Here is a 27,033-nt window from a genome sequence, read left to right on the forward strand (position 1 = left end):
TTGGGCATAGAGCTTACTTAAGGGGGAAAAAAAAGAGGAGTCATTGGTACAGAGACCGAGGTTAAACTTAAACATGAATTAGATAGAATAAGATGTCAGAGGCCTCAATTAGATAGGTCTGTTCTTAGAAGAAGAATAATTGAATGACAAAGAACAATATAGAGTGACCCTCAGCTGGTACTATAGCAGCATCTTCCAATAACTGTCCTTATGTGTAGAAATAAGGTAGTTCTTAAAAAAAGGAAAAGAATGACCAGTGAGAATATTAAAGGTTTGCCCTTATCATTAATCAAATAAATAAAATTAAATATTGACAAGGACTGTACAAAGAAAATAGAATTGGTAGAGTTGTCAGGAAATCCATAGTCGTCATTGCCGGTAAGAGTATGAACCTTCCTGGGGGCCACTTAGGTTAAGATATCACAAATCCTTTGAATTTATATGTCCTCTGATTTCCCACATTCGGGATATCTTGATGATTTGGTTAAAAGTTATACAACCTAGTAATTTTTTTGAAAACCAAAAAGCTCAAAACAATAAAAAATGAAAGTTCGATTAAAGGGATAGTAATTGGGGTGCCTGGGTGGCTCAGCTGGTTAAGGGTCAGACTCTTGATTTCAGCTCAAGTCATGCTCTCAGAGTTGTGAGACAGAGCCCCAGGTCTGGGCTCTGCACTTAGCAGGGACTCTGCTTCTCCCCTCTCCGCTGGCCCCTCCCCATGCTTGTGTGTGAGCATAGGTCTGTGTGTGCACATGCGTGCACTCTACCAAGTAGGTAAATCTTTAAAAAACAGAAGAGGGGGCGGGTGGGAGGATAGGGTAACTGAGTGATGGGCAATTAGGAGAGCGCATGATGAGATGAGCACTGGATGTTATACTATATATTGGCAAATTCAACTGAAATAAAATTTAAAAAATAATTAGTTAATTAAAAAAATAAAGGGATACTAATAGTAAATCCATATAGTGTAACAGTCTACAATAATTTTTCAATGTTGTTAAATATACATACTTTTTGACCAGCTATTCAGTATACATTCTCAAGTGGGAAAAAAACAATTTTAAAAAACCCCAATATTAATTCATGTAAAGAAAATGGTTGACTACCATTGGTATATCTTATCCTGCTACCCTAGAAGTGAACCTGAAGATAAGAATTTAAGTCAGAATTATTTCATTTGGGAGATGATTCCGAAAGTATTGGCAGCAGAAAGGAGGAATGAGAAAGAAAAAAGAAGAAAGCTATTAAAGGTGCATTATCATGCAGATGACTGCTGCGGGCAACTGGGTTCAATCCCCTGAGGAATTCTGGGAAACCATGTAGAAGGTACCTCAGCGTTGCCTCTCATCCCGTAGGTGAGTTTGCTGTGATTTTTAGTCATCAGCTCCCTCAGTCACTGTTTGAGAGCTGCTTGTGAGAGAGAAGGATGACAACTGACTTCCCAGCACTTCTAGCCTCCCCTGCCTTAGGGTAATCAGGCAGGCAAAAAAAACCCTCCAGTGAAGAGTCACAGATGTCTACACATAGGAGCCTAAGTTCCACCTACATGTCCACTGCCCAACTTTAGGAACACCTCTACTGACACACTTGTATAAAAATCCTAACATCTAGAGGTCTTGTGCTTTCCAATACTGACTTTGAATGAATTTTTTTCCTCCATTGAATGTCCACATAATAATATGAAGGTAAAATATGAAGGAGTAGGTAGGGTGTGATGATAAAAAGAGGGAGAAGATTAATACGATTACAGTTTAACTGGTCTATGTTAAACACTGTGTTAGATGCTGTGGAAATAGAAAAGAAGTGTAACTCATACATTTTGGTATATATATATATAAATGTGAAACTTTAAAGTGATAATAAAGGATGTATATAGTTAAGTGTCAGTGCAAGTGATATAGATAAAATGCTGAGGAGAAAGGCATTTCCATATTTCAAAGTAGGTCATACACTGAATCATAGTCTAGACCAGAAGATTCTATTACAATTGAGAATGACAGCATTCTAGGTGATGAGCCCAGCATGAACAAAAATGTAATAGCAGGTGTGCTGACTATCTTCCAGTTGTCTCTATCCTGCTTTGTGCCAGAAAAGTTGACCTTTATGAACAAAATTGACAGACTTCCTTGTCCTCTGGCTTCCAGCAGCTGCCTTTGGCAGGGGCTGTCACTTGAGGTCAAAGAGGAGAGAAAGGTTGGGGCAGTTCCACCCCGACTTCTTTCTCGCAGTCACCACAAGTCAGCTGCTTTCCTTTGTGAAGTCTTTATTATAGTCAGGAGGCCCTCTACGCAGCTTTCTCTCATCTTCAGTTAGTAAGTTTTCTCTTACTAGCTCAGGAATACTGCACTGCTCCTAGGATATTTTTCTAGAATCTGTCCAATACGATGCCTTTATTAAATTCTCCTCAAATGTACTGTGAGTTTTCTTTCAGCTGCCTGATTGAAAAGATGAGAAGGAGCTCCATTGAGAGAAGAGTAAAATGTTTGACAGAGCTTGAGGAAAGAATTCATGTTGCCAAGTAGAGGCCGGTAAGACGGACATTTCTTTTTAAATTTTTTTCAAAGAAAAATGATACTACAGATTTGAGGACAATATTCTGAGAGCATTTTAAACATTCTTGACTGACGTGTAAATGGCTGCTTGCCAACGAGAGCATGTAGCAAAGGTCATCTCATATTCTTTATCCTGAGCTCTCTTTGGCCTCATCTGTTTTCTGCTCAACAGTTGTGAGCATAAAGGAAGTCTTTTAGTGGGTACCTTCACTAGGTAGGCACATATCCAATTACCCTCTGGTCTTACATGATCCAAGCTTCAGCTGATGATAAAAGTAGCAACTGAAACTTTCCAAATAGGCTGAACAACAGGCTATTCTATTTTAGTAATCCAGTTCACCTCTGAGGATATTGGCTGAAAGTTTTACTTCTGGTTCTGCTTCCTTAAAAAATAAATGAACTTATAACAATTTCTCCTGTTCAATATTGACTTATAAACTCCCAAAGAGAACCAGTTACAAAGAGGATCTGAAATTTGAGCTTTTTGGACCATCTGTGTAGGGATTATGGGTGCAAGAGTTCTAGATAATGGCTACAGGACAGCCAGCCAGCAGCTACTTAGGGAAAAGAGTTACATCATTTACCCAAGGTTGCAACAAGATAACCTCAAAGTATAGTCTTAAAGTTTCTATGAAAAATGGTCAAGGCCTAGCGGAATAAACTCACATACTCTGATTACTCAACCTTGGTTTATCATTTTTAATCAGCAGTTTTCATCTGCTGATCTCTTCTTGGCTCCTGACTATTATATCATCTTTCTCCATTGACCCAGTAAAAGCAGTCCTAAATTGCTAATTAATAAGGAAAGAAAGCCCACAAACCTGGGCAGGCCACTGTACCAGTTCCAAAATTTGGGAGCAGCCACATTTTGTTTATCAGATAGGGATGTTATTCTTTTTGCAACCGGAAATTCTCACCCCTCAAGGCTTGTAGTGAGACTGTTTTGGTGGTTCAATGGTCATCAGGGACTCAGGCTCTTTCTGTACTTTTTCACCATCCTATACATGACTCAAATAACCTCTTTGTCAAAGATGGCTGCTAAAACTCAAGCTATTCCAGGAGGAGAGAAGGATGAGAGGATTCCCCCAGCTGAATCAATTCCCTTTAGGCAGCCATCCCCCAAATTCCATGCAACACTTGTACTTTTATCAAATGAATAGAACTTTGTCAGAGAGGCTGAAAGATAGTTTGTTAGCTAGGTACATAGCCACACCTCAAAAAACCTGGGGTTTTCTTATTCACAAAGAAGGCAAGCAGATACTATTTAAGCACCTAAGCAGTATATGCCATGCTGCATTTATTTTGATTTAAATAAACTAATATTTCAAAAAATAAACTTTTCAGAGATAGATTCCACTATGACAATGTGAAGATGTTATCAGAAATCTAATGTAATACAGATCTATATCTTTAATGAAGATAAAGACCCACCCCCAAACTACCCAAAATACTTATCATTCTAAACAAGAACTATGTATCTAATGTGTAACTCTATGTTCAAGTAATGTTGTCATCCCAGAGCTGCACCCCCACTCTTTCCACTCATTTTTTTTTTAACTCAAATTCTGTCTTTTAGAGATATTCTGAAGCCACCAGTGGAAATTAGCTATTGTCCTTTAGGAAGCAGAGTTGCATAGTTGTGACAGGATCTTAGAATCTGCAAGCCTTAAATATTTGCTATTTGACCCTTTATGGAAAATATCTGCTCAAACCTTCTTTATTGCACAAAGTTGGTATGCATTCATTTATTGCCCAAGTGTTTATTAAACAGCTACCATACATCAAGTACTATGCTCCTACTTTCTATTTAAGAGTCTTTCAGGGGCAGCCCCAGTGGCGCAGCAGTTTAGCACCGCCTTCTGCGCAGGGCGTGATCCTGGAGACCCAGGATGGAATCCCATGTCAGGCTCCCGGCATGGAGCCTGCTTCTCCCTCTGCCTGTGTCTCTGCCTCTCAATCTCTCTCTCTCTCTCTCTCTCTGAATAAATAAATAAAATCTTTAAAAAAATGCTTTCTGGTAAGTGCTACCTTTGGGGCAAAAATAGGTTGCAATGTGAGCATATCTGTAAGGAACTAACCCAGAATTGAAGAGAGGGGCCTGTAAACAGGGAAGATTTCCTCGTGGAAAATAATATCTAAGTTAATATTGGATGATGAATGGGAATTAGCCAGGCAAAGAGAAAGAAAGCCCAGCAATTACAAAGGCCCAGAGAGAAATTAGGGAAATGCAAACGTTTCAGAGAGAAGAATGAAAAAAGGTCAGCAAAAGTTTGGTGATACTTATGTCGGATTATTGGCAAGGGTAATGGATGGTAGAATGGTCAGAAATTCACTGAAATAGGATAAGTTGGGCTGCTGGACACAGGCCAGAAAATGTAGGCATCCGGTGTGTTGTGGGGCAGAAGGCAGGAAGTGATAGTTGTTCAAAGGGAAGCAGAAGAACCACAGTAAAGTTTGGCCGTGGAAGAGGGTGCTAAGATAGGGGTAGAGGAGTGGTAAGAAAGTGCAAGCCAGTGACTCTGACTTAGAGAGGGCGAGGTGGTGTTCAGGCTCTTTAAGGACGGTTTTTTTTTTTTTTTTTTTTTTTTTTTGTCTATAGGCCGGAAGCTCTCTAGGGTACTGCCCTCTGGCTGGAAGCTTTGCCTCCACTGCAAATGGTGATAAAAATTGTCCTCTTTGTTAATCTTTCCAAATCCTTCTGCAGTCCACATCTGAAATTCTTTTGGAAATTAGAAGACCTTTTATTTCAGGATTAGAGATAAAGATGCCTTCTATTTTAGCTTAAAATGCAAATGTCAATTAAGGTTAAAACACTGTGATTTATTCAAACCAAAAAGTACAACAGACAATGAGTCAACAGCTATCAGACTTATTCCAGTTTTAATTTATGGGACTTGTGGGATTTAGAGAAGGGGTGGAGTCTCTAAAGAAAGATCATCACTTATTAAGGCCAGTGCTGTTTATTCTCAAATGGAGTTAGAGAGGAATCAATAAAAGCTAAGAAAATATTCTTTGTCAGATTTAGGAAATATATGTTCTTTTCTTTCAGTTGAATTTAGGGAGGAAAAAAGTTTTCTTTGATCCTCTAGGATCCCTGGCTGGGTCTGAAAATTAAACTGACAAAGACAGATCAACAGGAGAAAAGCATACACTTTTTTTTTTTTTTTTTTACTTGCAAATGGGGGTCTTTACAATCAAGACCAAAGAAATGACCAGAGCAGGAAGCTTTAGACAAAGAAGGAATAAATTTGTGACAAATTGACAAGACAAAGGGATTTGGGCTGTGAGTACTGATTAGTGAAGTAACTAGGAAGATAAGTTTAACAAGGTTTGTTTATATAGCCTTCTTGGCCTTAAGTTCCATTTCTGGTGATTAAACTGTCTTTTTTTTTCCCCTCTTGGTACAGGTAGGGCACTTTTACTTACATGGCAGTTTTACAAACTATTTGAGGCAAGAAAGGTGAGAGGGTGTACTGCAGAGTGGCTTTCGCCCTTCTGTCATTTTTCTCAAATTCTTTCAGTTTTATTCAATATGCCAACATGCCATATGTGGGGGTAGCATGTCCTGAACCCCATCAAAGGTATATCTTGTTTTGTGAGATACATATATTTTTAGATAATTGAGAAAAATTTTGTGGATATATTATGTTTTAGAGACAGACTCTCTTCCCGTACCCCTAGTTTATGGACATTTGGTTTGAAAATTTCATTTCGTTTTCAGATTTTGTGTGTATGTGATTCTCTTCTCCCAAAAAAAGCTCTAGATTGGTGTACTTTGTATGCTCCCCACTCCCCTTGTCACTCTATGCACACTTTTTTATTTCTCTGTTAGTATTTTTTTCCTGTCTCCTCCACTAAAGTGCTAGGACTGCTTAGTGTTGTTCACGGTGTATTTACCATTTCCTGGCTCAGTGTCTAGCATTAGTTAGATGCTCAGTAAATAATCTTGAATAAATAAATGATAAGAGTATTGAAATTTTATGTATATTTCTTTGATGTAGTGATTACAAGTAGTCTATTGCTTTGTATATGTCAATTAGAAGAGAAAACAGCATTCTGCTCTATATGCATTTTTTATTTCATTTTAATTTTTAATTTTTTTAAGATTTTACTTATTTATTCATGAGAGACACAGAGAGAGGCAGAGACACAGGCAGAGGGAGAAGCAGGCTCCATGCCGGGAGCCCAGTGTGGGACTCGATCCCGGGACTCGATCCCGGGACTCCAGGATCACGCCCTGGGCGGATGGCAGGCGCCAAACCGCTGAACCACCCAGGGATCCCTCATTTTAATTTTTTTAAAGTAAGCTCTAGGCTTAACATGGGGCTTGAACTCATGACCCTGAGATCAAGAGTCACATGCTCTACCAACTGAGCCAACCAGGCACCTCTATAGGCACCCCATTTTTTTAAGGAGACATAGTACACCTGATTGAAAAGTTCATATTATACAAAAAGTTCTACTAGGACATGGTTTTATTAAATATACATTGTATTGCATCCTGCTTCCAGACAAATTTTATAATTGTGTGTGTGTGTGTGTGTGTGTGTACTTTAAAACTGGCCTTGCTCTATTTTTCTAAGGGCATTGACATTCATTACATTTGCAAAATACAATGCTCTGAAGAGAGATATTTTTTAAATATTAAGGATTATCTCAATTTCTGTCATGTAAAAAAAAAAGGTGATGTTTTTAAGAAATGGAATTTCAAATTCAAGTGGTCATTTTGGGGTTTTTACATAAATGCCGCTATTTTTTAAAAAGCTCTTTTTCTAGGAAAATCAATACAAACCTATGTATTAACATTCATAAATGTACGTAGGGTCGAATTTATTCTCAAACAGGTTGTAAAAGCTTGACATTGTTCTAACCGAAGACGAATTAGGGGACTATCCTTTTAAAATTTTTTCTTTGCTCTCTCTTAATCTCCCACCTCTACGTTCCCTTGACTTTATTGAAAAATTGGTTCATTTCAAGTAAATAATCTTGAATAAATAAATGATAAGAGTATTGAAATTTTATGTATATTTCTTTGATGTAGTGATTACAAGTAGTCTATTGCTTTGTATATGTCAATTAGAAGAGAAAACAGCATTCTGCTCTATAAGCATTTTTACTTGCAATGTTTTTTTTTGGGCAGTGTCTGCTTAGGTCAATCAACCGCTGCCTTCGGTCTATAAACCGTGGGGCTGTGTTGACCGACACCCCGCGGAGCACAGAGCGGCGAAACCGGGCGTCTTCCCCGCGGCCCCAGCATTTAGGCAACAGAGGGATAAAGCCAACAACGCGCAGGGGAGCTGGGGGATGCTACTAAGAAACTAAATGTTGTGTGGCCCCCGAAGTGAAGAGATGGGGAAGCTCAGGGATGCTTCTGTGCGCCCCACCTAGAGCCGCTTGGAGGGCGCCCCCTAGCCCCAGCCTGCGCGCCCCCGCCTGCGCGCCCCCGCCGCCCCGCGCCGAGGCTCCGGCCGCCCACGAGCCGCGGGGGCGGCGAGGACGCGCGCGGGGGCGGCGAGGACGCGCGCGGGGGCGGGGCCGGGCACCCGGAGGCGGGGACCAGGAGCCACACCTCCCAGGGTGCAGTGCGCAGGCCCGGGCGCGCGCGCTCCGCTCGCTGCCCCGGAGGCCGCAGCGCTCGGGGCCGAGCCCGGAGGACGCCGGGCGCCGGCGGGGGCTCCGCGGGGCCGCGCGGGAAGGCGCGCGTCCGCCGGGCGCTCGCGCGGGGCTAGTGAGGCGCCGCTGGGAGCTGCGGGCAGCCGCGGGCTTGCGGGAGCCCGGAGCGCCGCTGCAGCCGTGGCGAGGCCGGGAGTGACCGAGCCAGGGGCCGAGGTAACCGCGCTCACCCGCGTCGCTCCTCGCCTCTTCGTTCGCGCCGAGCCCTCCCCGACCCCCGCCCGGGATCGCGCGCCCGGCTCGGGGCAGCTGCAGCCCTGCGAGCGCTCACGACACTGGGCGGCTGAGAGCGTTTGGGGCCCGTCCCGCCGCCGCCCGTTTTCGGTCGCTCGGGTTGGCGGGAGGAGCGGGGTCGCATCTCCCGGAGGAGAGCCCGGCCTCTGGCGCTGTCAGCCGCGTCGGCGGCCCTCTGGGCCCTCTCCTCGCGGCCTTTCGCCGAGGAGAGGGGCAGGCAGGTGCGCTTGGCGGGGTGCAGGGAAGGGGCGCGGCGGGGCGGCCGGCGGGGTCGGGCCCTGGCAGCCGGCGCGGGGCGGGCCTGCCTGCCCGCCGGGGGCTCGCCGCCGGTCGGGACGTGCCTCTCGGCGGGCGCAGCGGCGGGTCGGGCGTGCTGGTGCGGCGCGCGGCCAGGTGTCGCTTCCGCGGTGGTGGAGCGCGCGCGAGGGGCGCCTCCTGCTGTGGCACCTGCCGCTGCCGCCGGGCTCGCCACGCGTAGCCGCGTAGCGGAGTTTGCTCGCCCCGGCGCCGGCTGTTTCTTCCTTCCCCTCGGTTCTGGGCTTACCTGACCTGCAGGCTATGCAGGGAGGGCGATTTGTAGACCTAGTGGGGAGTTGTCCAGCTCGGGGCAGGTCCTTCACCGGATTTGCACATTCGTAGCGTTTGCGCGCCCGGTGTGAAAAGCGTGTCCCCCCCCCCCCCCCCCTGGTCGCGTTGAGTCTGATGTCTTCGTAGAAATGGAGCCTTTCCCAGGAGTCCTTTTAATCTCTTGTAATAGCGTGACTATCTCTGGCCCTTTATTCTGTGCTAATGGTACCGCTTTGGGATGATGCTCTGGGGAAAGCTTTTTGAAAAACCTAGGTTGGTACAAGCGTTTTATTTAGGAGTTGCACTTTTCCTGTTTTTGCGTTGTTTTTCTTTTGTAAAAGTCGATCGTTGTTGGACTCCCGCTGTTCTTCGTTCGCGCTCTGTGGGGGAACCTTTATCTCCCTTGAATCCTGGCCGTGGCGGAGGGTGGACTTGGGAAGACGGGACCCCTGCTTGGCGGTAGCTCTTCTCCTTGGCTGCTGCCTTGCCTCCTCCTTCCTAGTTCGTCTGTCAACACAGTAATCCACTTCAAACTTGCAGTCCCTTGACATGTAGTATTGCCTTTTAAAACATCGAATAGTATGAACACAAACATAAAGAGGAACCTTAAGATAACTATACTCAGGTATGCACTTAGTTTTATATTGACATTTAAAACGAATTCTCTTAGCATCTAGTAAGATTACTGTTAATGGTTTCTTGAGTTATAACATAGGATACGACAATCCGACGCGCTCTGTTCTGGCAGGAAACTTAGGTCACAGGGCAATTTTTAGAAAACAATGATTTCCTCATTTGTTAAGAAAATGAGGCAAATTTTGACACACCCACCCCATCCCTTTCGCAAAATAGAGTTCATATTTAGGGCGGTTTTAAGTTCATAGCAAAATTGAATGAAAGATACAGATTTCACATATACCCTCTGCCTCCCTGTGCCCCCCTGCCTTGCTCCACGTAGGCACAGCCTTCCCCACTATCAAAATTCCCACGCGGAAATGGTACATTTATTACAGTTGATGAATCTGTATTAACAGATCATTATCACCTAAAGTTTATAGTTTACTATAGGGTGTTGTATAATCTATGGGTTTAGACAAATGACACTTTAAAAAAAAATCAAGAAATCTTAAGATTATAGAGAAGGAAAGGAGTATTGTTACTTTTAAAAGATTGCAAGGAATATTTTGACCATCCTAAAAATTATTTTCAAATGGTTTTTGTGTTTTAAAAAAATTGGATGTTTAAACTTTCAGTTTCTTATATTTAAATTTTCAAGTTATTATTTTTGTATATTAAGAATTAGAGTTAAATGAGAAGTGCTTTGTAGAATAATAAAATGTCCTTGTTTTTAGTCCTAAAACTCATTAGCTTGACCGTTTCTTTATTTTTCTGAAAATCATGTTTTATGTTAACCATTGAAACAAGAGGAAATCACACATTTTAAATACACTAATTTTTCTTTACTGATGTCAGGATATATCTCGGATAGAATGTGATCCGTCAGGCCTTCCTTTTTTAAAATGTTTTCTCTGAGGGGTTTTTGTGGAAGTATCAGGATATAATAATGTAGTAAGTAAGCTCAGTTCTGGAACTAGACACCTTTGAATTAGAATCCAACTCTCCATTTGTTGGCTGTGTGACCAGGGCACATTATTTTCTGAACCTCCATTTTGTTAGCTGTAAAAGAGAGAGAAAAATATTGTTATAATAATGTGAAATCATTTTATAAATTCTAATATACTATAATTATTGATATCACTAGTTACATGCTGTATTTTAAAATGCTGCCAGTATAATTTATTTTCAGGTGAATACTGCTTAAGTAAATACTGTCAAACTTTTTTTTTTTTTTTTTTTTTTAAGGGCTAGCTTTACCAGAGAATTCATTGTCTGGTTATGAAGGATTTAGTTGGTTCTTATGAGTCAGAGATAAAATTATGAGAGTCAAAGATACCTCAGGAAAAATGTGTATTTTATCTCTCTGGCTCTTAACCTGATATGTGGGTGTGCCCATAGTCTTACAAGACTCTGTGAACTCTGTATATCTGTACTTTGTGGGGAGAAGACCGATAGCTTTCAACAGCCGTTCAAAAGGGGTTCATGGATGACCCCCCTACCCCCCCCAAAGTTCTAAGAACCATTAGTATCAGTTATGTAGGCAGGCTTCTTTACTAAACATTTTGTAGATTATTATTATTATTTTTAAGTAGGTTCCATGCCCAGCGTGGAGCCCAACTTTTAAGAAACTCAAACTTACAACCCAAGATCAAGACCTGAGCTGAGATCAAGAGTCAGATGTTTGACTGAGCCGCCCAGGCACCCTTGCAGATTGTTTTTAATATTAGTTTTGTTTTTTTTTTGAGAAAGTAATTTCTGAACCACCATGAGTGCCTGTTTTTCTTCCAGAACTGGAAGTTTATATTTATGATATACTATGTTAACATGAATAACAGTGCTGCTTCTTCTATGTGGAGATGACATTATGACATTAATGATTAATCCATTATTGTTAGGCAGATACTGTTCATTCCTCCCCTTCCCTCTAGTGTTTATGGGCAATAGAATATGTGGCAAGGAATGACACCCTACTATAATCCAGCGTGTTAGAATATTATTTTGAAATGGTAAAAGGTAATTTGATTTCCTTAATCTAAAATTTGAACATTTTTCTTTTCTCAACAGAACACTAAATGCTAAAGAGAATTAAGTATCTTGTCTTCCAAACTAGATAATGGTATTTACATAGTGTATTTGTTGTCATACAATATTTCTTTCTGAATAGCATAGTGTAATGTTTTATTAATTCTTAATGATTATTTTGGCTTTCAGTGTTTCTGGTTTGGAAAGAAAATTGACAATCTGCTTATGTAGGTCAGATTATTATGTAGGTTAGAATATAATTTGTAATTTTTTAAAATTTTTATTTATTTATTTATTTATTATTTATTTTTAATGATTATTTATTTATTTATGATAGACATAGAGAGAAAGAGGCAGAGACACAGGCAGAGGGAGAAGCAGGCTCCATGCCAGGAGCCCGACGTGGGACTCCATCCTGGGACTCCAGGATCGCGCCCTGGGCCAAAGGCAGGCACCAAACCGCCGAGCCACCCAGGGATCCCCAATTTGTAATCTTATTTTATTCATTTTAAAGATTCTATTTATTCATTTGTGAGAGAGAGAAAGAGACAAAGAACATAACATGCAGGGGGAGAGGCAGAGGGAGAGGGAGAAGCAGACTCCTCACTGAGCTGGGAGCCACCAGACGTGGGGCTGGATCCCAGGACCCTAACATCATGACCCGAGCTGAAGGCAGATACTTAAGCATCTGAGCCACCCAGGTGCCCCTAATTTATAATTTTCTAACATTGAAGATTAATCTTATTTGCATTTGGGGAATTTCAGAGTTAGGTTAGAGTTCTAAATTTGGATTCATTCATGTAATAAAGTTTAGAAGTAAGCTATATCAGACTGTCCTGTGTTTCTTGTTAGTATTGGGTTGCTGGGCTCTGAGGCTTTACAGTATAAAGCCAGCTTCTCTTCTGTATCAGTTACCAGTAGCGTTCACAAGGCCTGGAGTATGAGGAGAACTAAGTGATGCAGCACAAACTTAGAAACAAACCTATGCAGCAGAGTAATGTTTTTTGGTCTTTTTCCTTGAGGTCTTTTTTTTTCCCCTTTGATATTGGTCAGTATTTTCTTTTTTTTTTTTTAAATTTTTATTTATTTATGATAGTCACACACAGAGAGAGAGAGAGAGAGGCAAAGACATAGGCAGAGGGAGAAGCAGGCTCCATGCACCAGGAGCCCGACGTGGGATTCGATCCCGGGTCTCCAGGATCGCGCCTTGGGCCAAAGGCAGGCGCTAAACTGCTGCGCCACCCAGGGATCCCTGGTCAGTATTTTCATTTGAATTGGAAAGTTTTTCTGAGCCCACGTTAAGTCAATACTTGGGAATTTATGGAATAAAGTAACAGAACTCCTTTAGGCTCTCTAGGTTTGCTTTTTATCAGATTAGTCTGAGAGGCCTATGTAAATCTCAAAGATCAGTTAGAGGTGAATGCCATCATTTGCATAGTACTTTATGTGTACAGGATAAGTCACTATGCTGCATCTTTAGTTATTTTAATGCCAAGGATTGCTTATTACTTTAATAATGAAAGTTTGAGTTAAATTAATTAGATATAATTTAAAAAGAGGAATCATTTCAAGAAAAATTTTACTTATGAGGAAACTCTCATTGTAAGAAGATCTGTGATTTTACATGTTTTCTCCTACCCTTGAACTTAAAAAAAAAAATCAGACATTTCCTGTATGGGGATTTTATAATACCCCTATTTTAGTTCTTAAAAGTCATTTGTAGGGATCCCTGGGTGGTGCAGTGGTTTGGCGCTTGCCTTTGGCCCAGGGCGCGATCCTAGAGACCCGGGATCGAATCCCACATCAGGCTCCCAGTGCATGGAGCCTGCTTCTCCCTCTGCCTATGTCTCTGCCTCTCTTTCTCTCTCTCTCTGTGACTATCATAAATAAATAAAAATTTAAAAAAAAAATTAAAAAAAAAATAAAATAAAAGTCATTTGTATGTGCCATACAGAGATACAGTTAAAGTCCTCTTTGGCCTTGTGGTAAGGATTTTGGCTTTGTAGTCAGGCAGTCCTGTGTTGAGTCCTGGGCATTGCCACTTAATTGCTGTGTGACCTTGGGTAGGTTTCCTAGTTTCTCTGACCCTCATTATCCACAACTGTAAATATAGGAGTAATACCTCTTTAGGTTGTTTGTTGAAATGAACAAATGTTAAATATCTAAGTAAAATAATAGCAGGTACTTACATAGTTTATATGCCAGACAATTTATTAACTCTCTTAATAATTGTAACAATCCTATAAAGTTGGTACTGTTATTTTCCACATTTTTTCAGATGAAGAATTGGAGGCTAATGAAAGGTTGGTTGTAGAACTTTACCAGAGTCATACAGCTAGTAAGTAAATAGTAAGCACTCAAAGCTGAAGCTGACTACTATCATTTAAAAACAAAAATCAAAGCCATAGGAACTTAGGGGTAGTATAGCCAGCCCTTGTCTTTTGCTTTAGTGGAAAATGCATTTGAATATAGATCATTATAAAGCATATTTTATTTGTTTGCTGGAAAGAAATGTTGATTGGAGTATTGTGTTCCTGACCAAAGCTTCAGGATTGTGTAATTTATAAAAGTAATAATGTTCAGTTATTGAATGGTTATTATATACCAGATATAGGGTTAAATACTTTATATATTATTACTTCGCTTAAAGTGAAAAAAAAAAGTTTTATTAATTTAAGTACTCCCTTTGCCTGACAGGACTCAAAAACTCAAAATCCCAAGATCAGGAGTTATATGCTCTTCTGACTGAGCCAGACACCCCTATTATCACTTCATTTAAACTTCACAACAACCTTATAAGAAAGCTGAAGCTCAGAGTGATTTTAAGTGAGTGACTTGTCCAAGGCTAATAGTTAAAAGAGAATCCCAAAACTGTCTGATCCAAAAATCTGCTATTAATCACTAGTTTATGTGCCTTGTGTTAGGATATGGCTAACAGATTTCTCTAAAAATCAAGGCAACCAGGGTGCCTGGGTGGCTTAGTCAGTTAAGCATCAGACTCTTTGATTTTGGCTAAGATTATGATCTCAAGGTTGTGGGATGGAGCTCTGCTTGGGGCTGTGTGCTCAGCATGGAGTCTCCTTGAGATTCTCTCCCTCTCTTTCTCTCTGTCCCTTCCCACTATATGCATGTATACTTTCTCCCAAATAAATAAATAAATCCTCAAAAAATACATAAAAATAAAGGGAACAGTGTAGGGAATTTTATTTTTTATTTTATTTTTTTAAGATTTATTTATTTATTCATGAGAGACATAGAGAGAGGCAGAGACCTAAGCAGAGCTAGAAACAGGCTCTTCACAGGAGTCCGATGCAGGACTCCATCCCGGATTTCAGGATCACGACCTGAGCCAAAGGCAGCTGCCCAACAGCTGAGCCACCCAGATGTCCCGGGAATTTTAAATAGGGAAAAAAAATCCTCTCATCGTTTAGAACTAAACAGTGATTACGTAAAGCTAGGTTTTTATAGGCCAAACTCAGCTTGCTCTCACTTTTCTAAATAAAATTTTGTCAGAACACAGCCACAGTCATTTCTTTATGTATTGTTTCTGGCTACTTTCATACTACTATGGCATAGTTGAGTGATCATGAAAGAGACTGTATAGCTCACAGAGCCTAAAATGTTTATTATTTGGCCCATCACAGAAAAAGATTACTGATCCATGACCCATCCAGTCCTATACTTTTATAAATGAAGACTTGGAGAGATTAGGTAACTTCCCAAAAATGTATCTAGCTAAAATCCAATTATCCTGATACCAAAGTCAATGTTATTTTTGCTAAACCATGCTACCTCTTTTTATTTTTATTTTTAATTTTAAGTTAGACTTATTTATTTTAGAGAAAGCACAGAAGTGGGAGGGGCAGAGGGAGAGGGAGCAAGAATCTGAAGTAGACTCTGCTGAGTGTGGAGCCTGACATGGGGCTCGATACCACAACCCTGAGATCATGACTTAAGCTGAAACAAGAGTTGAACCCTTAACCAACTATGCCACCAAGGCACCCTTATTTTTACTTTTTAAAAGTTTTAATTTATTTATTCATTTAAATAATTTCTGCAATGAACATGAGACTCAAACTCACAACCTCAAGATCAAGTCACGTGCTCTTCCAACTGAGCCAGCCAGGTGCCTCATGCTACCTCTTTTTAAGTTCTATAAAATCAATAGCTCTATCTTATGGTCATTATGTAAGGGACTTTAAAGCATTATAAAATGTTTATGACCTATAAGAATATTTAGCCTAGTTATAAAAGGTACGCTAGCTGTAATAATAGTAAATATTTAGTCGTTTCTCTTTCGTTCTTAGAATTTGAAGAACTTTTGGGAATATACTTTGTATGCCCCATTCTGTAAATTTCTGTGACCCTCTTTAAACTTATGTTTCCTTATTATAGATTTCTCTGTAATAAATAGAAACTTTTGGAATCATTTCATTAATTGATTCCAAAACAGTAATTGCAGTTGGATCCACCTTGTGATTGGAAACCTACCACATATACATCTTTAGAAAGTAGAGATCATACAGCTTGCATCCAGTTTTCTTTTTTCCTTACTTTTCCATTATTAATGGAATTTTTTTACATTATTCATGGAATTTTCTAAGCAATGAGGTGATATCAGATTTGAATTTGGGAATGAAAACTGGCAGCAATAGGAAGGATGCACTCATGAAAGAAGAGGCTGTTGGGAGCTATAATCATAGCTGTGAGTTGTGGCCTGGGACTAACGTGGTATTGCTGGAGAAGCAGGACCAACAATATGAGAGGAATTGAGGAAGTAAAATGTACGGAACTTTGTTATAGTGGGTGAAGTCGAGTGGGAATTTTGAGTACATGGGAGCTTTCACATTCAGTGGGAAGCTTTGATCATCCAGGCTAGTTTGGGCTCTCCTATAACATCCAGTATATCTCTTTACTACTGCCTTTACCACATTATTATTATCATCTGTTTTTGTACTATTGGGATAATTCAGGCTCATTAATGGTAGGAATTATGTCATGTCTTATCCATATAATTTCAGGGGAGATTTATCTTAGATGAACCTTTTAAAGATTAGATTATTTCGTGCATGCATTTTTTTAAAAATTGAAAATAGAAGAGATAGGTTAAGGTGTTCATAAATTTCTTCATATTTAGAGTCTGATTCTTTTGAAGCAGCTTTTTCTCTAGAGTCATTTGTTTTTCCACATACCATAATCTCCTGCTGCATCTGGGGGATAGATGATGCAGCATTTAGATGTGCTCTGTCATCATTATTCAAATTTTGTCACCATTCTTCCAATTCTGATGCAGGTGTTTATTTGCTTGGTGTGTGATACACATTCTTTTTGCTTGGATCTTCATAGCAAAACACAACATTCTCTGGTTGCAGATAGCTGCCTTTCTGAGTCTTATGAAGTAGTGCTTCTCTCTGTGGTGAAAGACCAGTTTGTGAACCAATATTTTTATAACAGACAACAAAAATTAATTACTAGAAAAATGAAAAAATGGATGTACAAAATATAAACTTTAATTTTTCATTAGATTCAAAGAGCATAAAATTATTCTGTCAAATACAAATTTCCTGTAAGAGTTTCTAAACACCCCATTTTTGTACTTACATCATTGCAGACCTGAAACAAAAATTGTGGACCAGACTCACTTTGAATAGCTCTATAAAGCCCTTGGTTGTTGCTTTTCATATTCACCTTTGAATTGCCATAACCTGCAGTATAACATGTAATGACTGATTAAATATATCTTGTAAGACAAGTGCTTTTCCCCCTTTACACTGACAATATTTCTATTTTTATTGCAATTTCTTGAAATGTGATTATAAAACCATATGACTTATGTACACAGTATGTGTATGTATATATATATATATATATATATATATATATATATATATATATATATATGTATATGTTGGTTTATGTGCTTCCCTTGTGAAAATAAAACGAAGTTTCCATACTCCTGGTAGAAGACTGAATCTTGTATAGACATGGTGACTGTTAGTCACTCAAACCAGTTTCAAACCTGCTTAACTGAATAAATTACAGTTCCTTTGGGGTGCCTGGGTGGCTTGATTTGTTGAGCATCTGCCTTTGGCTTGAGTCATGGTCCTGGAGTCCTGGGATCCAGCCCAAAATCAGACTCACTGCTGAGTGAGGAGCTTGCTTCTCCTTCTCCCCTTGCTGTTCCCCCTGCTTGTACATGTACACACACTATTCTCTCTGTCAAATAAAATATTTTTTAAAAGAGGAAAAAAGTTACAGTTCTTTAGAATTGTTTTTAAGGCAGTGTAATTAACCAACAGCAATCTGCCTTAGTGAACAAGAATTTTGCAAGCCAGCCATGCTTCAGAGCCTCTGAAAATTCACCAATTCCTGGACTCCACATTTCCTCCTAAACCCTATGTAAGACTAGCAATCTTGCCTGACCAGCATAGCTCTCTTAAGGAGGTAATTATTATTTAGCTTTGTGTTTTTTTGTTTCATTTCAGATGTTGAATGGGGAATACCTTTCACACTTAGAAAAAAATATTGGTAAATTTATTTTTTAGTAGGCTTTATATTTTGAGTCAAATAATTATCATTTTTTTATCTTTAAGTACAACCCTGTGACTTCTATGACATTCTTAAACAAAACTATTAAGTAATAGAGTCCCTACCTAAGAGAGGGTTCATACATTTTATTCACATACTTAGGTAAAATTCAAGTCTTTTTAAACATTTTTTAATTTTTAGGAGTACCTCGGTGGTGCTATTGGTTAAGTATCTGACTCTTGGTTTTGGCTTAGGTTGTGATCTCAGGGTTGTGGGATTGAGCCTCAAATGGGGTTCCATGCTCAGCTTGGAGTCTGCTTAAGATTTTTTCTTCTTCTTTTTTTTAAAGATATTATTTATTTATTCATTAGAGACATAGAGAGAGAGAGAGAGAGAGAGAGGCAGAGACACAGGCAGAGGGAGAAGCAGGCTCCGTGCAGGGGTCCCGACGTGGGACTAGATCCTGGGTCTCCAGGATCCCGCCCTAGGCTGAAGGCAGTGCTAAACCGTTGAGCCCCCGGGGCTGCCCAGATTCTTTCTTCCTCTGTCCCTCTACTCTTCTGAAAATGAATAAATCTTTTAAAATGAAATATTTATATATTTTTTACAACTTTATACTAGACTTCCCAATTATTATGACTATAAATTATGTGGACTAGTTCAAACAAATGAATATAGTAGTGAGATATTAATAGAAAGCCTTATAAAACAGACTCCAAATTGAAACATCTTACAAAGTATTCAGTGCAGTGAAAATGTTTTTTATAGGCTCTGGAAATGACACTAGTATTTAACAAGCAGACTTTGATAACAATTGTATCTGATACATGGTAATGCTAAGAAAAACTTTTTTTTTTTTAAATCACAGAAGTAAATTGCTAGAAGTCATGTATTCCTTGACTAAATAGGAACTATTGTAACTGTAATCCAGTTGGTCAAAGCAGCAACTTCTTCTTTAATAATTATGGACTACTTGATTTAAAATTTAAAATCTTTGTTCTTTGCTTTTGTAAATAAAAGTGAAATAATGAGTATAGCCTATCAGATACTGTATAAAGTGTAATATTTTGTATCTTCTTAAAATCTTCACCTGACTGAATCATAAGGAGTACAAACTACAGTTATTTTATTTTATTTTAAACTACAGTTATTTTAAATAATGAATGAATCTAGACTTTCTGGAACAGGAGCTTGGGAAGATGATGGAGTAGGAAGATTCTGAGCACTCCTCCCATGGACACATCAGAGTGTAACTACATAAAGTTCAACTCACTTTGAAAATAACCTGAAGACTACCAGAACAGCTGTTCAACAGCTAAAGACATAAAGAAAAGGTCACATTGAGAAGGGTAGGAGGAGCAGAGATGTGGCTGGGAACCAAACCTCTGCTCAGTGGGAGGGATATCACAAGCCTGGAGGTCCTCCCTGAGGAGTGAAAGGATCAAGCCCCATGTTGGGTACCCCGTACCCTGTAGATCTGTACTGAGAAAATGAGCCTCCTTACCATCTGGCTTTGAAAATCATCAGGGCTTAACTCTAGGAGAGCTGGAGGGCTATAGAAAATTGAGACTCTGCTTTTAAAGGGCTAGTACTCTATATTACTCTCTCTGAGACCAAACACAGAGGCAGTAGTTTGAAAAGTGCCTAGTTTATATGTGAAGGAGATTTATTGACTAATTTTAGAGAATGTGTTGGAGAGGCTGAGATCTGTCGGAATTTTCTCTGGGAATGGAAGTGTAGACAGGCATCATTTTTCTTGTCCTCCTTCAGCCTAACTGGCCCAAAGCTGGGGGGGAGCCAGTTCTGATACTGCCTATCATTCTCTTGCAGATCTACCCCACCCAGTCTTCAGGTGTACCTCCAAAGCAGCTGCCACACTGCCATATCAAGCAGGCAGCCTTGGTGTCTCTCCCTCCCCCCAAAGCAACTGCTGCCCTCTCATATGCAACAGGCATGTCCTCCTAAGTGACTCCTGCCCCAGGTTGGAGAGGCTGAGATCTGTCGGAATTTTCTCTGGGAATGGAAGTATAGACAGGCCTACCTGTCCTGCCTACCAGCACTCCCACAACAGTTGAAGCTAGGCCTCTCAGCCAGCTGTACCAGGGTTTAACCTCACCAACCAGCATGTCCATAGTATCAGGGCCATTCAACTAGCTGGGCTAGGGGCCAGCTCTGCTCATCAGTATGTCCATGGTGTTGAGGTTAGTCAATACAGTCATCCTGGGTGGGGGCCAGCCCCCACCCACCGGTGTACTTGCAGTAGTCATGGCCCAGTTACATCAGGAGGGCACATGTATCCCATAAAGGTGATGCCCCTGGAGCACCTGGTTCTGGTGACCAGGGGTGGTGGTGTGCTACTGGGCCACATAGGAAGCCCTCCACATAAGGCCTCTACTTTCAAGACAAGGAGACATATCTGATCCACTTGACATAGAAGCAGAGTCAGACAACATGAAGGGAGAGGGGAATATGTTCCAAATAAAAGAACAAGACAAACCTCAGAAAAAGAAATAAATGAAACATATAAGCAATCTCCCCGATACAGAGTTCAAAGTAACGGTCATAAACAGGCTTGCCAGATTTGAGAGAAGAGTGGATGAATTGAGTGAGGATTTCAACAAAGAGAAAATACAAGAAAGAACCAATCAGAGCTGAAGGATATAATAACTGAAATAATGACACTACAGGGAATCAACAGAGATTAGAAGATGTAGAATGGATCAGTGATCTGGAAGGTGTGGGAGTGGAAATCATCCAAGTTGAACAGCAAAAAAGAAAAAAAGCATTTAAAAAAATGAGGATAGGTTAAGGAACCTCTGGGACAATATCATGCATACTGACATTTGCATTATAGGGGCTCCAGAAAGCTCCAGAAAGAGAGAGAGAGAGAAAATGGCAGAGGACTTATCTATAGAGATGATTGATGAAAACTATCCTAACCTGAGGAAAGAAACAAGCATCCAGGTCCAGGAAGTAGAGAGAGCCTTAAACTAGATGAACCCAAAGAGATCCACACCAAGACATATACTAATTAGAATGTCAAAAATTAAAAATAAAGAGAATCTTAAAAGCAGCAAGGGAAAAGCAACTAGTTACATACAAGGGAAAACCAAAGGCCATCAGTTGCTTTTACATCAGAAACTCTTTTTTTTTTTTTTCCAGCAGAAACTCTTCAGGCCATAAGGGAGTGGCATGATATATTCAGAGGGCTGAAAGGAAAATAATCTATAACCAATCCACCCAACAAGATCATTCAGAATTGAAGGAGAGTTAAAGAGTTTCCCAGACAAACAAAAGTTGGAATTCATTACCACTAAATCGACCTTACAGGAACTTTTAAAAGGACTTCTTTAAGTGGAAAAGAAAGGCCAAAACTAGAAGTAAGGAAATCATGAAAGGAAAAAATTCCACTGGTAAAGGCAAACATATAGTAAAGGTAGTATCACTTATAATGCTAGTATGAAGGTTTATTTATTTTTTATTTTTTTTAAACTTGTTTTTTTTTAATATTTAAAAAAATTTTTTATTTATGATAGTCACACACACACACAGAGAGAGAGGCAGAGACACAGGCAGAGGGAGAAGCAGCCTCCATGCACTAGGAGCCCGACGTGGGATTCGATCCTGGGTCTCCAGGATCGCGCCCTGGGCCAAAGGCAGGCGCTAAACCGCTGCACCACCCAGGGATCCCCTAGTATGAAGGTTTAAAAGACAAAAGTATTAAGATGATTTAATACTTAATTATTTACAATAATTAAGAGATATACTAAATTAAGAGATGTAAAATATGACAATATAAGCATAAAACATGGAAGGGGAGAATAAAAATGTAGTGCTTTTAGAATGAGTTCAAACTTAAGTGATTATCGACTTAAAATAGACTGCTATATGCACAGGATGTTAAATATGAATTTCATTATAACCATAAATCAAAATCCTGTAATAGATACATTAAAGATAAAGGAATCCTGGATGCCTGTGTGGCTCAGCAGTTAAATATCTGCCTTCAGCCCAGGGCATGATCCTGGAGACCTGGGATCGAGTCCTGCCTTGGGCTCCCTGCATGAAGCCTGCTTCTCCCTCTGCCTGTGTCTCTGCCTCTCTCTCTCCCTGTCTCTCATGAATAAAGAAATATAAAATCTTTAAAAAAAAATAAAGATAAAGGAATTCAGTCATACAACTGAAGAAAATCATCAAATCAGAAGGCAAGAGAGCCAGAGAAGAATGGAACAGCGAAGAATTATAAAAACAACCAGAAAACAACAAAACAGCAATAAGTATGTACCTGTCAGTAGTTACTTTTTTTTTTTTTTAAAGATTTATTAGAGCATGCATACATGACTGTGGGAAGGGGCAGAGAGGGAGGGAGAGGGACAGGCAGACTCTGCTGAGCACAGAGCCTGACACAGGGCTCAATCTCATAACCCTGAGATCATGACCTGAACTGAAACCACGAGTTGGCTGCTCAACTTTTTGAGCCACCAGGTACCCCTATTAGTAGTTACTTTAAATGTGAATGAACTAAATGCTCATAAAAAGACATAAGGTGACTGAATAATGAATCAGGATCAGTCATTATGCTACAAGACACTCACTTCAGACCTAAAGACACATACAGACTGGAAGTGAAGGGATGCAAAAAGAAACTCCATGTAGGAGTGCTTCTCTCTCTCAAATCTTTTTTTTTTTTTTTTTAAGAATTATTTTAGAGAGAGAGTACATAAGCAGGGAGAGAGGGAAAGGAGAGAAGCAGGCTCCCCCCTGATTGTGGAGCCAGACGTGGGGCTCAGTCTCACAATTAAATCATGACCAGGGCTGAAACCCAAGACTCAAGTGCCTAACTAGCTGAGCCACCCAGTCACCCCTCAAATAAATTAGATCTTAAAATATAAATATTTCATGTAAATGGAAGTGAAAGAAAAACTGGAGTAGCAATTCTTGTATCAGACAAAATAGACTTTAAAACGAAGACTGTGTAATGAGACACAGAAGGTTATTACATAATGATAAAGAGTGCGATCCAACAAGAAGGTATAACAGTTATGAATATATATGCACCCAACATAGGAGCACCTAGTTATATAAAGCAAATATTGACAGTATACAATAATAGTAAGGAATTTAAAACCCCATTCATATCAGTGGGCAGATCATATCGGTTTGAACAACACATTAGACCGGATGTTCTTAGCAAATATATACACAACATTCCATCCAGAAAGGGCAGAGTGCACATGGAACATTTTCCAGGATAGATCATGTTAGGCTACAAAACAAGTCTCAGTACACTTTTTAAAAGATTGTTTATTTATTCATGAGAGACACACAGAGAGAGGAAGAGACATAGGCAGAGGGAGAAGCAGGCTCCCCGTGGGACGCCTGGGTGGCTCAGTGGTTGAGCATCTGTCTTTGGCTCAGCGTGATCCCAGAGTCCCGGTATTGAGTCCCAAATTGGGCTTCCTGCATGGAGCCTGCTTCCCCCTCTGCCTCCCAAATTGGGCTTCCTGCATGGAGCCTGCTTCCCCCTCTGCCTGTGTCTCTGTCTCTCTGTGTCTTTCACGAATAAATAAATAAAATCTTAAAAAAAATAAAAAGCAGGCTCCCCACAGGGAGCCTGATGCAGGACTGGATTTCAGGACTCCAGATCATGTGACCTGAGCCAATGGCAGACGCTCAACCGCTGAGCCACCCAAGTGTAGTCTCAATACACTTAAGGTTGAAATCATATCAAGCATCTTTTCTCACCATAACAGTATGAAACTAAAAATTAATTACAAGGAAAAAAAAAAACTTGAAAGAGCTGAACAATGTGCTACTAAACAACCAATGGGTCAGTGAAGAAATCAAAGAGGAAATAAATACATGGAGATAAAATGGAAACACAAGGCAGATTCTTTGGTATGAGGAAGGTCTGTCTCAAGAACAAGAAAAATCTCAAATAATTTAACCTTATACCTAAAGGAGTTAGAAAAAGAACAAAGCCCAAAATTAGTAGAAGGAAAAAAATAACAAAGATCAGAGCAGAAATAAATGAAATAGAGACTTTAAGAAGTCATAAAATGGTTAATGTAACTAAGAACTGGTTCTTTGAAAACATAAAATTGACAAACCTTTAGCTAGACTCATCAAGAAGAAAAAAAGAAGACTCAAGTATATAAAATCAGAAATGGAAAAGAAGTTATAACCAACACACAGAAATACAAATAATTATAATAGACTACTATGGAAACAAATTGGACAACTTAGAAGAAATGGATACATTTCTAGAAACACAATCTTCCAAGACTGAATTAGAAGAAGTAGAAAATCTGGCCCTACTGGTTACTGGTAACAAAATTGAATTGATTATCAAACTCTGAACAAATAAAAGTTTCAGACCAGGTCATTTCCCAGGTGAAGCCTGTCAAACATTTGAAGAAGAATTAGTACCTGTTCTTACAACATTTTCCCCAAAAATGGAAGAGGAAGGAGTACTTCTGAATTTATTTTACCAAGCCAGCATTACTGTGATACCCAAACCAGACAGAGACACCACACAAAAAAAGAGAAAATTATAGGCCGTTGTCTTTGATAAACATACATGCAAAAGTCCTCAACAAAATATTACCAAGCCAGGCTCAGTAATACATTAAAGGGATCATTCACCATAGTTAAGTGAGATTTATTCCAGGGATACAAAAATGGTTAATATTCACAGCTCAATCAATGTAATATATCACATTAACAAGATGAAAGATTAAAATCACATGATCATATCAGTAGATGCATAAAAAGCATTTAACAAAATGCAATATTTGTTCTTGATAAAAACTCAGCAAGGTGGGCTTAGAGGGAACATACCTCAACATAATAAAGGCCATATATGAAAAATAAGCAGAAGACCTGGATAGACATTTTTTCCAAAGAAGACAGATGGCCCACAGGCACATAAAAAGATGCTCAATACAATTAACCATAAGAGAAATGCAAATTAAAATGGGAATGCAATATCACCTCATACCTGTCAGGATGGCTGTTATCAAAAAGACAAAAAAAATGGGCCTTGTGGGTGGCGCAGTTGGTTAAGCATCCAACTCTTAGTTTTGGCTCAGATCATGATCTCAGGGTTGTGAGATTGAGCCCCATGTTGGGCTCTGCACTCAGCACAGAGTCGGCTTGGGACTCTCTCTCCTCCCTTTGCCCCTCCCCTTTCATATATATGTGCACACTCTTTCTCTCTCTAAAACAGATCTTTCAAAAAAGATAAATAACAAGTCTTGGCAAGGGTATAAAGGAGAATTCTTATGCACTCTTGGTGTAGCCATTATGGAAAACAGTATGGAGGTTCCTCAAAAAATTAAAAATGGAAATACCCATGCACTCCCATGTTTATTGCAGCATTATTTACAATAGCCAAGACATGGAAGCAGCCCTAGTGGCCATCAATAGTGAGTGGATAAAGATGTGGTATAAATAAAGTGGAATATTATTCAGTCATAAAAAAACCAAAATCTTGCCATTTGTGACAAACATGGATGGACCTAGTGGATATTATGGTAAGTAAAATAATCAGACAAGACAAATACCATATAATTTCATTTATATTTGGAATCTAAAAAACAAATGAACAAACAAAAAAATTAAAGAAACTCTTAAATACAGAGACCAAGATAGTGGTTGTCAGAGGTGGGATGGGGGGGACGATTGGTGAAATAGGTGAAGGGACTCAAGAGTTAAAAAAATTTTTTTAAAGATTTTATGTATTCATGAGAGACACAGAGAGAGGGGCAGATACATAGGCAGAGGGAGAAGCAGGGTCCGTGCTGGGAGCCTGATGTAGAACTGGATCCCAGGACCTGGAGATCACGACTTGAGCCAAAGGCTGATGCTCAACCACTGAGCCACCCAGGTGCCCCAAGATTTAAAATTTCCAGTTTTAAAATAAATCACAGGAATGAAAATACAGCATAGGGAATATAGTCAATAATATTGTAATAATTTTGTATGATGATGTATGGTAACTACACTTAGTGGTAAGCATTGCATAATGTGTAGAACTGTTGAATCACTATGTTGTACCTGAAACTAATATATATGTCAACTATGCTTCAATTAAAACAAATAATAGCAGAATTAATCTAATAGCAATAGCAATTAATCTAATTGCTGCCTGTAGTAGGTACTGCAGAAGTGCCATTTGGAGTTCCTCTTTCTACTAAGTACTGTTCTGATTAATGTGCAGTATAAAAGTCACTCTTTGCCTACAAAGATTTTAGCTAGGAGAATACTACAGTCTGAGCTAATACAGTGTTCTGCATAATAGTATTATATGTTGATAGTACATACTAATATGTGATATAGAGTGTAAATACAAGGAAATCAGAAAAAGGAGAACAGAGTGACTTAACATAGTATCTTTATGCGTTAGCCGTTAAGTTTTGTTTTCTGAAATTCATTGTAAGTTGTGTTAAAACATAAAAACACTTTAGTTTTATTATATATTCTCTGCACTGAACCAGTAAAACTATCTGCTTCTGCATGAAATACTTTTTTCTTCAGAACTTATTTTGTTGATTGATAATGACTTTACTAGCACTTCGAGGACAACAACAACAACAAAAAATGGTCTCACTTCCTGTCTGCTTCAGTGTCATAACACACTATGGTATGATAGAAACATTACCATGGATCATGTCTTTTTTTTTTCTTTTTTAATCTCTTAATCTATTGGGGAAGCTGGGGTATCTTATTTTTTTCTCCCTACGGGTCAAAATCTTAGATACATTTTTTAAACATTTTGAGTTAGAGTTTAGGTTGAGTTTTACTTTCACTTAATACAGTCTTTGTGAGTTACAAAGTC

The 27,033-nt window shown here is 39.5% G+C and overlaps 1 protein-coding gene and 1 long non-coding RNA gene across 4 annotated transcripts in view; one reads left to right on the top strand and one right to left on the bottom strand.

Moving 5' to 3' along the window:
• Positions 1 to 9,183, bottom strand: part of LOC140598425 (uncharacterized) — an 84,982-nt gene extending 75,799 nt beyond the window's left edge. The window contains exon 1 of the long non-coding RNA XR_012000854.1: positions 9,004 to 9,183. This is a non-coding gene — a long non-coding RNA (uncharacterized lncRNA). The remainder of the gene's footprint in view (positions 1 to 9,003) is intronic.
• The window catches only part of KLHL8 (kelch like family member 8), a 72,408-nt gene continuing 53,613 nt past the window's right edge, over positions 8,239 to 27,033 (top strand). For 2 of the 3 annotated variants that reach the window (XM_025998122.2, XM_025998124.2), the window contains exon 1: positions 8,239 to 8,381. The gene's annotated coding sequence lies outside the window, so the exon portion shown is untranslated. Of the gene's footprint in view, positions 8,681 to 27,033 lie in introns of all 3 variants that reach the window. The other variant, XM_025998123.2, reaches the window with a different exon arrangement.

This window comes from Vulpes vulpes, chromosome 4 (assembly GCF_048418805.1).
Source record: "Vulpes vulpes isolate BD-2025 chromosome 4, VulVul3, whole genome shotgun sequence".
NCBI classification, from domain to species: domain Eukaryota; kingdom Metazoa; phylum Chordata; class Mammalia; order Carnivora; family Canidae; genus Vulpes; species Vulpes vulpes.